The sequence below is a fragment of the Anabrus simplex genome, chromosome 12 (assembly GCF_040414725.1).
Source record: "Anabrus simplex isolate iqAnaSimp1 chromosome 12, ASM4041472v1, whole genome shotgun sequence".
NCBI lineage: Eukaryota > Metazoa > Arthropoda > Insecta > Orthoptera > Tettigoniidae > Anabrus > Anabrus simplex.
The window spans coordinates 48,129,089-48,143,592 of NC_090276.1; the positions used below are offsets into that span (position 1 = coordinate 48,129,089).

At 40.8% G+C, this 14,504-nt stretch overlaps 1 protein-coding gene across 3 annotated transcripts in view; it reads right to left on the minus strand.

Annotated features, from left to right (window-relative positions):
- Positions 1-14,504, minus strand: part of msi (musashi) — a 612,165-nt gene that overhangs the window by 209,329 nt on the left and 388,332 nt on the right. For all 3 annotated transcript variants that reach the window (XM_067156300.2, XM_067156298.2, XM_067156299.2), the window contains one exon: positions 12,141-12,197. The gene's annotated coding sequence lies outside the window, so the exon portion shown is untranslated. The remainder of the gene's footprint in view (positions 1-12,140; positions 12,198-14,504) is intronic.

Consider the following 14,504-nt stretch of genomic DNA (forward strand, 5'->3'; position numbering starts at 1 on the left):
AAAACAGGCAGGGGATACCGTGGGTGTATTCTTCGTCTGCGTCCCCCACCCACAGGGGGTAGAAGTAATGCAATATACTGTTAAGTGGTAAGAAGAAAGGGATTATTCGTTATCGCAAGATTACTGTTTTATAGGTTTTATTTGACTGCTGCTGAAACTCCTAATGGCGTTTATGAAGTCCCTCATTATGATAGGAATATTGGTGTTTGGTGTGTTTTAGTGCAAGACAAACAATTGGGCCTATTTTTTCCAGACGACAGCAAATGCAGAGAACTACTAAGATAACATTTTAACACCGTTCTACCATCAGTTAACGGAATCGCGTGGGTGGTTTCAAAAAGATTCAGCTCCTGCTCATACAGTAAAGGATTCCCTTCTTACAATCTCGGAAGTGTTTGCAGACATAATGATCAGTGCTGGTCTATTTCCCCCTCGTTCTCCAGATCTAACAGTGTGCAATTTTTTACTTGTGGAGTAAACTGAAATAAAAAGTGTATCGAACAAATCCTCATACAATGGGGGAACTGAAAGAAAACATTACGAAAGAAATCAGAAACATTACAGTGGGGGCAAAACTCACACGCATTAGCCAGAATGTGGTTACCAGATACAATGCCTGTATACCCCAGGAAGGACAACACTTATAAGGTAAGACTTCATATATGATTGTATACACGCTTAAAGCGGGGCGGCCGCGGCGACGTAAGTTCGGCTAAGGCAGCTGCCGTAGCGCAGGTTACAAACTCCGTGCGGTCGGTCTGGGTATATAAGAGAGACGCTGTACTTGTGCTGTTTTACACGCAATACAATAAGCTGCTGATAGATGCAATTAAGTGGAAAAAAAGAAGAAAAAAGTTATTTTGACTGATTGTACAAAGTAACATAGTAACAGGCTAGATTATTCTTATTTTTTCGCGAGGAGTCTGAAAGGCCCTTCAAAGCCCCGGGCCCGCCTGCATTGCAGGGCCTTACTAGGCCCTAACGTTACGACCCTCAAGCTGTTTAATGCCTGGAGTCTCCAAAAGGAGGTCGCACTTTTGAACAGTTTTTGCAAAGGACTGCCGTTAAACGCATTAGCTTCAGTCTCAATCCCATCAGAAAGTACTTCAATCATCGATCAATTTAATAAACATTTGTTTAGAAATACCCGGTATTTACAAGTTTATTTCCACATATGTCAGTTCGTTAAGTGTGATTGTTTGTGTGTCGTGAAGCAGGATTTATTCTATTTCAACCCTCATAAATATAGTAGAATCGCGGATCTCGAGCTATATAAAATGGGATTCTCGTAACTTTGTTCCCAATAATAAATTCACCGTATCACTTTTAACAAAACACACACAATGACGGTAGCGAGAGGTGTTCGCCAGGTAAATTAAACATTACACTATAGTACGCGGCCAACTGTGTACCGAGATAACTTATCTTTAATTTACATTCGCCTCAACATAGAAAAGAACACCAAATTACATTTCGACATTTGCATGTGAGAAATCCAGTATACACACGAACACAGAGCTCGAAATTAAAATCTGAAGTCATGGTTCAACACGAAGAGAGAAACTGAAAACAGTTTATGCACAGAAAACATTATAGACATGAGGAGCCTCATGTAATAATACTATCTTGATTACGAGTTCATATCGTTGTTTATGACAGACTTGTCACTTACTAGTAGGAGATCGTCTAATTTTACAGGAGGATGAAGGAACAACATTGCCCAGTAACAATCTTACATCTGCTCGGTTTTTCCAGGTTTTAGTACAGGACATATTAACATTTAATACATAATGATAATTTCGCTTCCGATTTCTGGTTAATGCTTGCGCGATATCTAAAAGAATAGTAGAGATACCACATAGAGTGGCAGATAGGAGGATTTCATTCATGTTTCAACACAGGTTGGTAAATAATAAGTCTTACTTTACAACGCAACATTTATGAAACTACTTCTTAATCTGTTTACCATCCAGGGTTGGTTTTTCCCTCGGATTCAGCGAAGGATCCCACCTCTATCGCCTCTAGGGCAGTGTCCTGGAGCGTGAAACATTGGGTCGGGGATAAAACTGGGGAGGAGGACCAGTACCTCGCCCAGGCGGCCTCACCTGCTATGCTGAACAGGGGCCTTGTGGGGGGGGGGGGAGATGGGAAGATTGGAAGGGATAGACAAGGAAGAGGGAAGGAAGCGGCCGTGGCCTTAGGTTGGGTACCATCCCGGCATTTGCCTGGAGGAGAAGGGAGAAACCACGAAGAACCACTTTCAGGAAGACTAGGTGGGAATCGAACCCACCTCTACTCAGTTGACCTCCCGCGGCTGAATGAACCCCGTTCCAGCCCTCGTACCACTTTTCAAAAATTTCGTTGCGGCAGAAGAACAAGAGTTGTTTTTGCCATAGTGAAGCCTTAACATCTCGCCTCTGATGTTACGTCGTCAGTAAACGAGTCATGATTGTGAATGTAATTTCCATAAATCCTGCTGTCCGCAACCGTAGCGTGACACTTAAGAGCACTATTCGCTACCAACCTTGGTGACCCAGGTTCGATTCCCGGTACTGCCAGAGATTTAAGAATGGAAGGACTGGTTATGTGGTTACATGCATTGTGGGCGTGCCTGAAAAGAACTGCACAACGTAAGGACAAGGGCAAGTTTACTTTGTGCGCCTTCAGGGCCTCTTCGGAGGATATAATCATACCTTTTAAAATAAATCGTTCTACTTACTCCAATTTACTACTATAGGTACTTGATGTGTGAATTTGGCCCAGTTTTACGGCGGTTGCCTTCCTGTCGCCAGTTCTATGCGGAGCGATGTATTCACTATCACGAATAAGCTTGAAAGTCCTAAAGTTCACAATGTGAAAATGAAGTTGGAATTCAAGAGGAAAATTGGGACAAATATTCATTCATACGACGAGGAGAAAGGGATTAGAATAAATTATCATGGGAAATGTTGATACATTTCCACAAGTTAATTGAAAACTTTTAAGAAAAAGCTCGGTAAACAACTAATAGGGAATCTGCCACCTAGGCAACAGCTCTAAATGCAGATCTTTGATGACTGAGTGATTGATTGATTGATGGTAGTGTGCTGTGTACATGAACATTAACACCTACAGTACTAGTAGTCGCCGAACCAGAGGAATTATATGGATAAGCGGTAATCTCGTCATCGGCTGGTATGAATTCAAGCGCTGAAAGGAGGAGCGTGGAGAACTAGAATAAGACACTTTTATGAAGAGCCCGAAGTGGCAGCCGCGATCAAAATAAGAATGTTAAGATGATTAGGGCATGTGTCACGGATGGAAGAAGAAAGGTATCTAAAGGTACGTTTAACGGGACATCCCGGAGATAGAAGAATGGCAGATGGCTAGAGGATGCGGAGGCAGACCTGAGAGTTATCGGAGCGAGGAGACTGCGTAGACGTGCAGAACACCCGAGTCGACTGGAAATTAGTGATCGTGGAGGCCAAGGACCTCAGGAAACAGAAGCGCCAAGAAGTAAGTACTGCTAATAAGGAAACAGAAGGGATAATTTGGTGGTTGATGGAAGTAAATAAGAATAAAGCCATTAAAGAAGGAAAACGATGGGAAATAAGTGTATTTAAAAAGGGTAAGAAAGTGGCACACCTACTAAAAGACTGCGAAGAAAACGAATATACAGTATATATATGGAAAAAATACGCCAAACGGAACTTGAACTTAACAGTCTAGTTAAGGGAATGGAAGAAAGCAGAGGAATGGGGCTTAAAAAAATCCGACGAACGCGAAAACTGAGATGATGGATGTAATCCATAGTAGGGATATGTATAAGGAAGTATCCTGACTACGTCTTACAAAGCAAAGTATAGGAAATGATTGAAAAGTGAGGAGCCTGGCATTATTATTATTATTATTATTATTATTATTATTATTATTATTATTATTATTATTATTGTTATTATTATACCTCCGACCAACTACAGTACTTCTACGGATTTTAAAGACGTCGAGGAGCCGGAATTTAGTCCCGCGGAAGTTCTTTTACGTGCCCGTGAATGTATAGATACGAGGCTGACCTATGTGAGCACCTTCAAATGCCAGCGAACTATACTGAGATTAACCCACCCACGGTATCCCCTGCCTGCCGTAAGAGGCGACTAACAGGGGCCCGAAAAGCTATCATCTTGGGAGCATCAGATGGCGACCACGGGGCCCTTAGCTGATTGCTTCCACTTACTTGTGCCAGGCTTCTCACTTTCATCTATCCTATCCGACCTGCCTTGGTTAACTCTTGTTCTTTTCCGACCTCGACGGTATTAGAGCACTCGAGGCATAGAGAGTCATTCATTTTCACGCCGTCGTGACCCTTGCCTTCATTTGACCGATACCTTCATTTTTCGGATCACTTCCATTTTTCTCTCTGATTGTGTTATATAGAGGATGTTTGGCTAGTTTTACATCCCCTTAAAACAATGATCACCACCACCATTTGAGATCAAATCGGACAACGAAGGGTCAGAAAGCTAGCGTTCTACCGTTTGAACTATTCAGCCCAACCCCTTGGATTTTTGTCTATTAGGATATAAACTGCGATAGCAACACTCATTAATCCCATTAGATCAGACTATGGAACCAGGGACTGATGACCACATTGATCAAGATGGAGGCCAATTACACTTACACTCCCCATATGTGCCTTTATCTCCTCTTCCTCATCTACGGAAGCTGCTAACCACTAGCCGAGGATGAATCAAAACACAGTGGTCCCATAGCATACCCAAACAGAAGCAGATAACGCAATACATCACACATTACATAAATACAGAGAACAGATTAACACGGGGAGGCACAGCAGTTTTTGCAGCTCACGAACATGCAAATGAATACCCAGTCCAGGCACTGCCGCAGAATAAAACAAGCAATCTGAAATGCAATCCCAGGGGAAAAGCACCTTGCATGTTGTCGCCGTTTAATTGAAGCACATCTCTGCAGAACTCTCCAAGGCACGCACTCTCCTCGAGACCGTGACCTGCATCCATAAATCACTGACCAGTCTGGTAAAAATCACAACTCAGCACTGCATCTGATTTCTATTTTGTTGTACTTCTCCCTCACGGGACGCAGATGAAGGGCAGCTGAACCTCAACTAACACTTTAATTTTTTGCTTCACACTTCGTTTTTATCTCGGCTTTGCCAGGCTTTTACAAGGCCGAAAGTCGATTTAGTTCAATGTTTGCCTGTCAGCATAACTGTGTCAACATCATGGGAAAACATCTTGAGGGAACTTCTCGCAACTCTGCATTTAATTCCAAGGGTAGTAGGGATGTACACAAGGCTAGGCAAATATACACTGATTAGCAACTGTAGCGAGTGGCACCTCCTTTCATCCAGATGACATGGACTATTTTAAGACAAACTGATGCATAATCGCTTAATAACCTCCCATAATGCACGGAGATCGTTCGGAGCATGGGCCAGGGCGCACTCATCCCTATCGGCAGCATCCCGGATGAGGATTGAGGTTAGGTGATCTTGGAGGTCAGGAAAGAATCTTCATGTTCTTAAGTGTTCATCGAATCAATCGGCCATAATCATGTGAACGGTTCCCGTACTACTAAATTTACCTACAGCCATTTCCCTAAAACGCTAATTTCTCTGTTCAAATGCTTAGTGTACATAGGCGTAGCTAAATTAAGGGATTCAAATAACTATAAAATTTCTCCGCTCGTATCAGCTGTATCGAAACAGTATACATAAAAATTGTGTGATTTAAAATCTCGAACCGAAGAACATCACTTTAGCGGCTGTTATGTACAATATTCTTATTCCATACTATGACCAATTTATTTAAGTTATATATCATTTTGCCACGTCGTCATCCATATCGCGCATTACCGAGGTGGTCGTGGCCAACACAATTGATACAACATGACGTGAGCAAATGATAAACATAGATGTAAGTTCAGAAAATCGATAATCGAGAGGACATTTGAATCCATTAGAGAAGCTGTTGGTGACCGAATTTGAGTTCAACCAATCACAGACGCTTTTTAAATAGAAGTGTACGGGAAGTAGCTACTGAAACGGAAAGTGCTTTTCGGTGTGGAAAGAAGTGACATTAGTCATAGTTTGAAATAAAACGTAATTTCATTTTTCACTTACTTCCGAATATTATACCTACGGAAATATTAGTTCAATCTAAAAAGTGTGCACAACTAAGGCGATTATAGAAACTCTCATCTCCAATCTCTTATATCAGATACAATTTTATCGTACGAGCTACAACAGTATTCACGAATTTAAATTCTTGTTGCTCAGTCCATCAACGGGGAGCATCGTCGACAGGGAAAGTTTGTTCAGTGGTCGTGGTGACGAACTAACTGGTGATAACGTTCGCTGTCGTGATTGTTTTTATAAGGTGAAAAACCGCGTCGTCATTAGCCCCTAAGAAAGATATTGAAGACGACTATATTATCTTTCTGATTAAAAGGGACAAAAGATTATGGACCTTTACAACACGAGAAATAGGTGCTCCAGACAGACCAACGCTGCTAATACAGTAAGATAGACATAAATACGGCAAACGATATAACCACATTCTTTTCCTCGGTGTTCCACATCTTCTAGAAGGACTACATTTCCACGTGATAATCAACCATTACCTGTCAAATACTCGGAAATACTCGTCTCAATAGCAGCTTCAAACAGCACATTAACGTCTGTTTGCATTGGTTATATTAAGATAATATTATCAATCAACTTAATGAAGATAATTTTATAATATTCGCCTTTTCTCTTGGCCAATTTTTAGCGCCGGAACGCAAAATATAAACAAAATTCACCTCAGGTTTTCAACCATTCTAGTCTATTGAGATCTTATGTTTGACAACTGCCCCAGTAAGTATATGCTGAATTTACTTACGAAGAGAATCCACTTCACTACCAGACATGTGCCGTTTTTAGAATTTTATATGACACAAATTTTAAATTTGATTACAATGATTTTAACATGTACTGTATATGGTATTCTAAATTCCCATGGAGGGAATTAGATATTTTTCCACCAATAGAGCATATCAAAAATCGAATCAAAAATTAGATGTATGGCTTTTCAGGCGTTTGCTCTATTAACCAGCATTTCGTCTTAGGTCTGACACTAGACTTGTCAGAGTGGGATGTGTCAGACCCTACCCACTTATGCTGGGGTGTATGCAGGTGAACTTATCAGAAGCCTCTTATGTGCCACAGTCTGATAACTGCATACGGGAGATAAAACTCCACAATGGAAATAATGCCCGCCTAGCAATTCCAAATGGTATTCTAAATTCCCATGGAGGGCATTATTTCCATTGTGGAGTTTTATCTCCCGTATGCAGTTATCAGACTGTGGCACATAAGAGGCTTCTGATAAGTTCACCTGCATACACCCCAGCATAAGTGGGTAGGGTCTGACACATCCCACTCTGACAAGTCTAGTGTCAGACCTAAGACGAAATGCTGGTTAATAGAGCAAACGCCTGAAAAGCCATACATCTAATTTTTGATCCGATGTATTGTATATGTCATGTCCCAACATCATACTTTGTAACTACTATTCTGTAACATTAATATCATAAGAAATCACAGTTCAATTTTTACAAATTATAAATGTCAGTGCCCTCCAAACAATGTTTGTTTTACGATTAAATTAATATGGCCGATGATGCCCAATAAAGGAAGGCCGAAGATGTCCCCGTAATATTTAGATTTACTAATTGTATTGACTAGATGGGGTAATAAATATACTCCTTTTGTAAATTAAGTGAGAACACACTACACTACCAACCACCACAGAAACACGCAATAGTGATTACATCCCTCCATATAGGGTTGGCATTAGGAAGGTCATCCGGCTGTAAAACAGGGCCAAATCCACATGTGCAACACAGTTCGCACCCGCGACCCCACAAGTGTGGGAAATGCGGTAGAATAAGAAAGAAATAAAGAAAGAAAGAAAGAAAGAAAGAAAGATTTACTTTCATTTACATTTAACTTCATTTAAAAGATACTTTATATATGCATAGAAAGTATAAAACAAAGTGACACGTGGCTAAAAATAATTAAAACAGTCTGGATCTGGAAAGTTACTTGAGAAAATTAACTTGTTACGGTTGTTGGATCTGTGGGAGAGAGAGTACTGTTTTCCGAACACCAAGCGTTGTACAAACTTAGTCACAAGAACCGAAGATCATTCTCAACATTAGTTCCATTTCTGTACTCCGTTTTCATTTCTGTAAGAGCAGAAAAGGTACACTCACACTGGTATGTTGTCATGAAAGGCATTAAGCGCAGGCTTCCTTTCTAGGAATTGTAGGTTTTGGGGGATGTCATGAACCCAAAAGTCGATCAGAAACTTGGGAGCTTTGATACAAGGTCTTCTTCACAAGATACTGCCAGTTGTACCATTTTTCGACAAAGAATTCCATATATACCATGTAAGATACACAACAGTGAAGACATAGCTCCTAAATTTAGAATAATGCTCTATGAATTGTATATGTACAATAAAATATAGCTCTTTTAATACTTACAACTTACGTTATTATCGTCGCGGCCCTCCAGGGGTCCGCGGACCACAGTTTGGGAATGGTTGTTCCAGAAAAACCAGAATCGATAAAGAAAATGGGCATGAAAGGCAGTCCTTACACTTTATTGTTAGGTTCGGAATAGGAAAAGAGTTCACTACTAAGGATTCAGACAGATGACAGGGAAAGTTTGAAACTGAAATCTTTCCCGAAACGATGCAGTTCACTCGATTGAGAAACTTCCTTCTACTCCATTATACGTGAAAATTAAGTAAACGATATTTATCTGGAGTGTGGGAAATAATGAGCCACTGTCCTTAATATCTGGCAACATAAATATGTATTAGTTGTTTGCTATGTTTCTGAAATCTCTTATGTGCAACCGGGACTTCGGATTCGTGAAGTGTTGTGTTACCGGAGCTACTTTATGGTGTCAAAGGATGGGCATTACGGGCTTTGTCAATGAATACACTGCAGATCTTTTAAATGTGGATGTGCCATAGAAAGTTGAGCATCCCATGGGTATCGATCGTGCCGGGGAAATTACGTGAAGTGCAGTGGCGGCTGGTGCAGAAAATCAGTTGTGTGCTGTAACCCATCCCCCCTCCAAAAAAATATTTTTTTAAGAAACATACAGGTATGTGGTTTTCAAGAGGCTCTCCACTGAGTTTTCCACACTGAACATACACGCAAACAACCCCAACACATAGACACATTCCTCATAAAAAAAACTATAAAACGATATAGTTAAAACACACAATAACACCTGCAATGGCAAAATATTCACGAACTCAAACATTTGGCATGAGCGCGCAATAACAGAACTTCCCAGTGTATTGAAATAAAACCAGCAACGTCGTAATGAAAAACTGAATGTTATGTTTTTATAGTGATATTTGTAAACTAGACATTTTAATTAAAGAAAATCACAATATCATGTCCTTATCTTTACAAAATAAAAAGTACAATGTTTATAGTTCATCGATTTACAAATGTGGCTATGGAATAGGCAAGTTGGTAGTCCTCTTGTCCTCTTTGGTATTAAAAGACCTGGCGGGAACAGCTCTACAGTATTTTGTTTTCCCGTTTGCTTTGACCTTCTTAAATACTACCGCCGAGTCAAGAGAGTGCCACCTGCCACCTTCTCATATCGGTCATAATGCAAGTGCTGTCTCTCTCTGGTCGAACAAAGAATCGCTGTAAGTGATGTCTTGGCTGTTGTTTCCACAGCCTATCGGAAAAGTTGGGCACGCATGCGCAAAAGGCAGAGTTACCGGTTTCTGGCTAAAAGCTTAGAAATTCTCGCTGAGCTGTGATGGCACAGCCACCGGGCGTGGAGCGTACGAGTAGTTACCTGGTTGTGAGGGGAAATGAATAATTTCCTATTCATTGGCTGACGTTTTTTCCAATGGACTGTATTTGATTGTAGATAATATTTTTGAAGTAAGTTATTTTTCAAATAGACAATGTACTTCAGCACGTAAGGTACGGCCGCTCCTGGTGAAGTCCAAACCCCCGCAAAAAGCAGCAAAAGTGCACAACCTGATACAACTCATAATGGATAAATAACACCAGTCTCCACACTCTACAAGACGAACACAGACATCAAGGCAGTCCGCTACTGGTGAAATGTAAGCATAAACATGGTAGTAACGATACGTTTCTCTTTTACTTTATTAATACTGGCTTATAGGAGTGGCTTGTTTACCGCCAGTTGAACTGATGGCATGCGAGATCAGTCGCACCAAGTTCACTTAAAAGCAGCTGGCGCAGCTCGTAATGTATTGGATTGGTACAGAGTTCCCACTCTGCCGCACAGTGAAGTCAAACTTGCTTCTTCTTGTCAAGAAAAAAAAAATGTCGGCTATCATTTACATGATAACAGAAGTGCTAGTTTTGTAAAGTTATTTGAAAAGTATCATCGGAACTCTTCAGCCTCACTCCCACGGTTTATAGTCTACCGCAGAACGAAGATCTGGTGCCCGAAGTATGTCCAGGAACTTATGCGACTTCCTTCTTCGGCATCTTCCTGACAGAAAGGAAGCTGATCCGAGGATATCAATAATACGTTGAGGACATGTCCATTCGATTTTGTTCGGGATCCAGTCTCCGAACCAGAAGAATTAGCTATACGCATTTAAAATCCATGGCCTTCTGGACCGAAGACCAGTACACTGATACTCAGCGGAGGAACAAGACATTTCTTTGATTATAATATTCTCAAAACAATAACAAAATACGTTTCTACGAGGGTTGGGGCATACGGCACGCCACATTTGCTCGGTGCTATCAAACAGTTGTCCTCGAAAAGCATGGCACTCATAGTACATGGGCACTACACGAGATGGTGATGTATTAGTTACCACGCACATGGCGATGGGACTGCAGTAGTGAGTCAGACTCCGTACAGAATGGATGTGATGAAGCAAAACGAGCGGCTGTGCATCAAACTGGCCGTTCGCCGCGGTCACAATGCCAGAGAAAGTCAAAGAGCTTCTGGGAGCACTAGAAGGATCGCCATGAAGAGTGAAGTTCCAGCAAGCTGGTCATTGTGGTTTATGATGTCAGAGGTGTGACTGCATGACACTTGGTTCCACATGGCACAACATGGGACACCAACGTTCTACAGTACCTGCCTGCAGAGACAGTTATATGCTGCCATTAGGAATAAACACATGGATCTTCTCAACAATGCCATACAGCATACAGCAGAGGTTATACGCAGGCAACTTCAGCGCTGGGGTAGGAAGTACTGGACCACCCGCCATACTCACCGGACTTGACTCTGTGCGATATTGACGTCATCTCCAAAGTGAAATAACCATAGCCTGGGAGACTGTTTCGGACACGAGAGGACATTGCCAACGCTGCGAAATATGAGGTTGCAAACTTCACATAGGGCGAGGGGACAGGTATTTGACTTCTCCCGCATCGTTGGCAACTTGTTGTGGACAATCTAGGAGACTACTCTGAGGGTTCACCGTACTCTCTGAGAATAAACATTATGTAGCACAAGGACTTTATGCCTGACAGTTTTGTCGCTTTGTATCCTACACCTGGTATTGTTCATACATTTCACTGCACCTTACGCTCTCCCCTCCCATATGTATATCTCATTCGAGCGGGGAATAAAATGTTGCCCTGACTTAAGTCACAACCCTTGTATTTTATTAGATAAAACGTATGGAAGTATCGAGTATAGAGCTAAAAAAGCTATACAGTACATAACTATTAGAGAAAGTGTAATAAAAAGAAAGAGGAGGGCACGAGGAAGAATTCCTGGAGGAATATCACTTCTAATACTGGAGGAGATTTGCAGTCAGATAGAAGAATTACCTAACAATTTGGAAGATGTAGTTTGGATAAAGTTCAAACCGGAAGGTACTAGACAGAGATAATAGGCTTCCTTTATAATCATCCACTACGGTCAGCATATACTATTAGAGAAGATTTTGGTATCGACTCTTCTCTCGGTTAAAAAGACAAACGTGATCACAACTACAGAACCTCTAGTTAACAAGGAATCCGCCTTACTGAAAAGGCAGCGACGTCACTCGGTCATTATTCCGTCCTACGTTTCTATAAACTCAGAAACTTACCTGTATGGGCTTGACGATACACGTATAGTCTTCCTTCTATTTCAACTTCCGGTCCCACTGTAACAAAAAAAAATGTAAACCAACGTTATGAAGCATCCATGAATGTTCACATTATATTTTACGTTCTACCGAAACTCTACTCAACCTTCGAGCACCTACCAGAGAGATTAGGGTAGGGGGAGGGGAGGGGAGGAGGAGGGGAGGTCACATCAAGTCATATAAAGTCACGCGTCAAGCTTTAACTTCAGGAAAGCTGAATAAAATGAAACGAGAGAAAAAGAATGAAATGCTGCGAGTACTCCTAGAGTAACCCAACCACGACGACTTTAATATCGAATATAGAAGTCAAGTACATACCTTTCGTATCAAGATTAATAATACTGGTAAACTATTTTTCGAAATGGACAGTCGAAGGATAAAGAGTAACTGAATTCATCCACAGTATCTGGCGCCGAATAGACTTTTTTTTAATGGCATCCTTCACGGTCTTTCGAGTTGATAAATTATATTCAGATTTTTGCTTTAACGGCCCATAATAACAAACACTATAATTTTATATCTATATGGACTGTTCTAATTTGTTAAAATCAACTGCAAAGCGTTTGAGAATTAAACTGATAGTTTTAGAAATGTATAGATCTATTCAAATTATTAGAAAGAGTTTTATTTTTAAAAACCAAACCCCACGGCAGTTAACGCCCTTAAAGGGCTTTGGCCTGCCCGGCGACCGCTGCTCAGCCCGAAGGCCTGCAGATTATGAGGGGCCATGTGGTCAGCACGACGCATCCTCTCGGCCGTTATTCTGGGCTTTCGAGACCGGGGCCGCTATCTCACCGTCAGACAGCTCCTCAATTCTAATCACGTAGGCTGAGTGAACCTCGAACCAGCCCTCAGGTCGAAAGAAAAATCCCTGACCTGGCCGGAAATCGAACTCGGGGTCTTCGGGCGAGAGGCAGGCACGTTACCCCTACACCACGGGGCCGGCTCAAGAGTTTTATTACTCTTCCCAAAATGCAAAAAACATGTATTCGAGCCTAATAGTACTCCCCAATATGAAATCATAGGCCTATATCACGAACACATCGTTTTTAATGAACAAGTATTATTTTTAATCTCGCACGTACCATGTGAATTGCAGTATATACACCCTATATGTAAAGTTAAGACTCTGCTATTGTCTGAGAACAGCTGACCTGTGATGTTGTGTTGCTGGATGCTACCAATGAACAAAATAAGAAACTGTAGAGAGCTTTAAACTTCTGCGTTAGATTTATTTTTTCATTGAATTTTGCCTCGCATGTATCCCCTTTTTATGCACAACTTTCTTGGTTAAAAGTAGAGCAGCAGAGAAATCAGCATTATCAACCCTTACCTATCGACTCTTGACTAAAAATATACCTGAATATCTTTCCAGTAATTTCCGTTTTCTATCTTCCTTTCATGACCGTGACACGCGTTCTGGGTCAACAATTGCAATACCTCCACACCATACATCTGCCTTCAGTAATTCTTTCCTTGTGTCGGGCGCTAGAATATGGAATGCTTTACCCCCTGAAATTAGAAATTGTTCCTCATTAAGTACCCTCAAAAGACAGTCTAAAGATTTCCTCTTGAATACGTAGGCTACATTATGTAGTTATGTGTGAATGCGTGAGTAAATGTCTTGAGTAAACAGTTCTCAAAAGTTTACATAAATTACTGTATATGAATTTCACGTAGAGTAGTTAATATTGAATTAATTTTGTTCATTTTAGACTAGGATGTTTGATCTTTTAGTTTTAGTCTATAAGTTATATTATTATATTATATACAGTGCATTAAGTTTGAATATTTTGTTTTCATTATCAAGCCGCATAATGTGTTTAAGTGTAAGAGAGGGCCAAGAGCCCTAACTTCGCCACAAATAAATTTAAAAAATTAAAAAAGAATACAGAAAAAATCATATGGTTTTTAAAAATTTTGTTTTGAGGAACATACGAAGTACGCATTATTGCATAGTTTTTATTTAGGATTAAGAAGATACTGTTTTGGTGCATATTCAAGTAACTTGTGCAAGGAACTGATACTAGGTGCAAACTTGTGCAAGGGACTGATACTAGATGCTAACACATTTTTTATGAATACAATATGTTTTCCAGGATGATTCTGAGAAGAGAAATAAAACTTTCTGCAAGCCTCTAAATTAAATTCTGCCTCCACAATCCTCTATTTACTACTAGCAATGTAGCCTCGTTTAGTTCCAAACCTGTATTAAATGAGCTCGATAGCTGCAGTCGCTTAAATGCGGCCAGTATCCAGTATTCGGGAGATAGTAGGTTCGAACCCCACTGTCGGCAGCCCTGAAAATGGTTTTCCGTAGTTTCC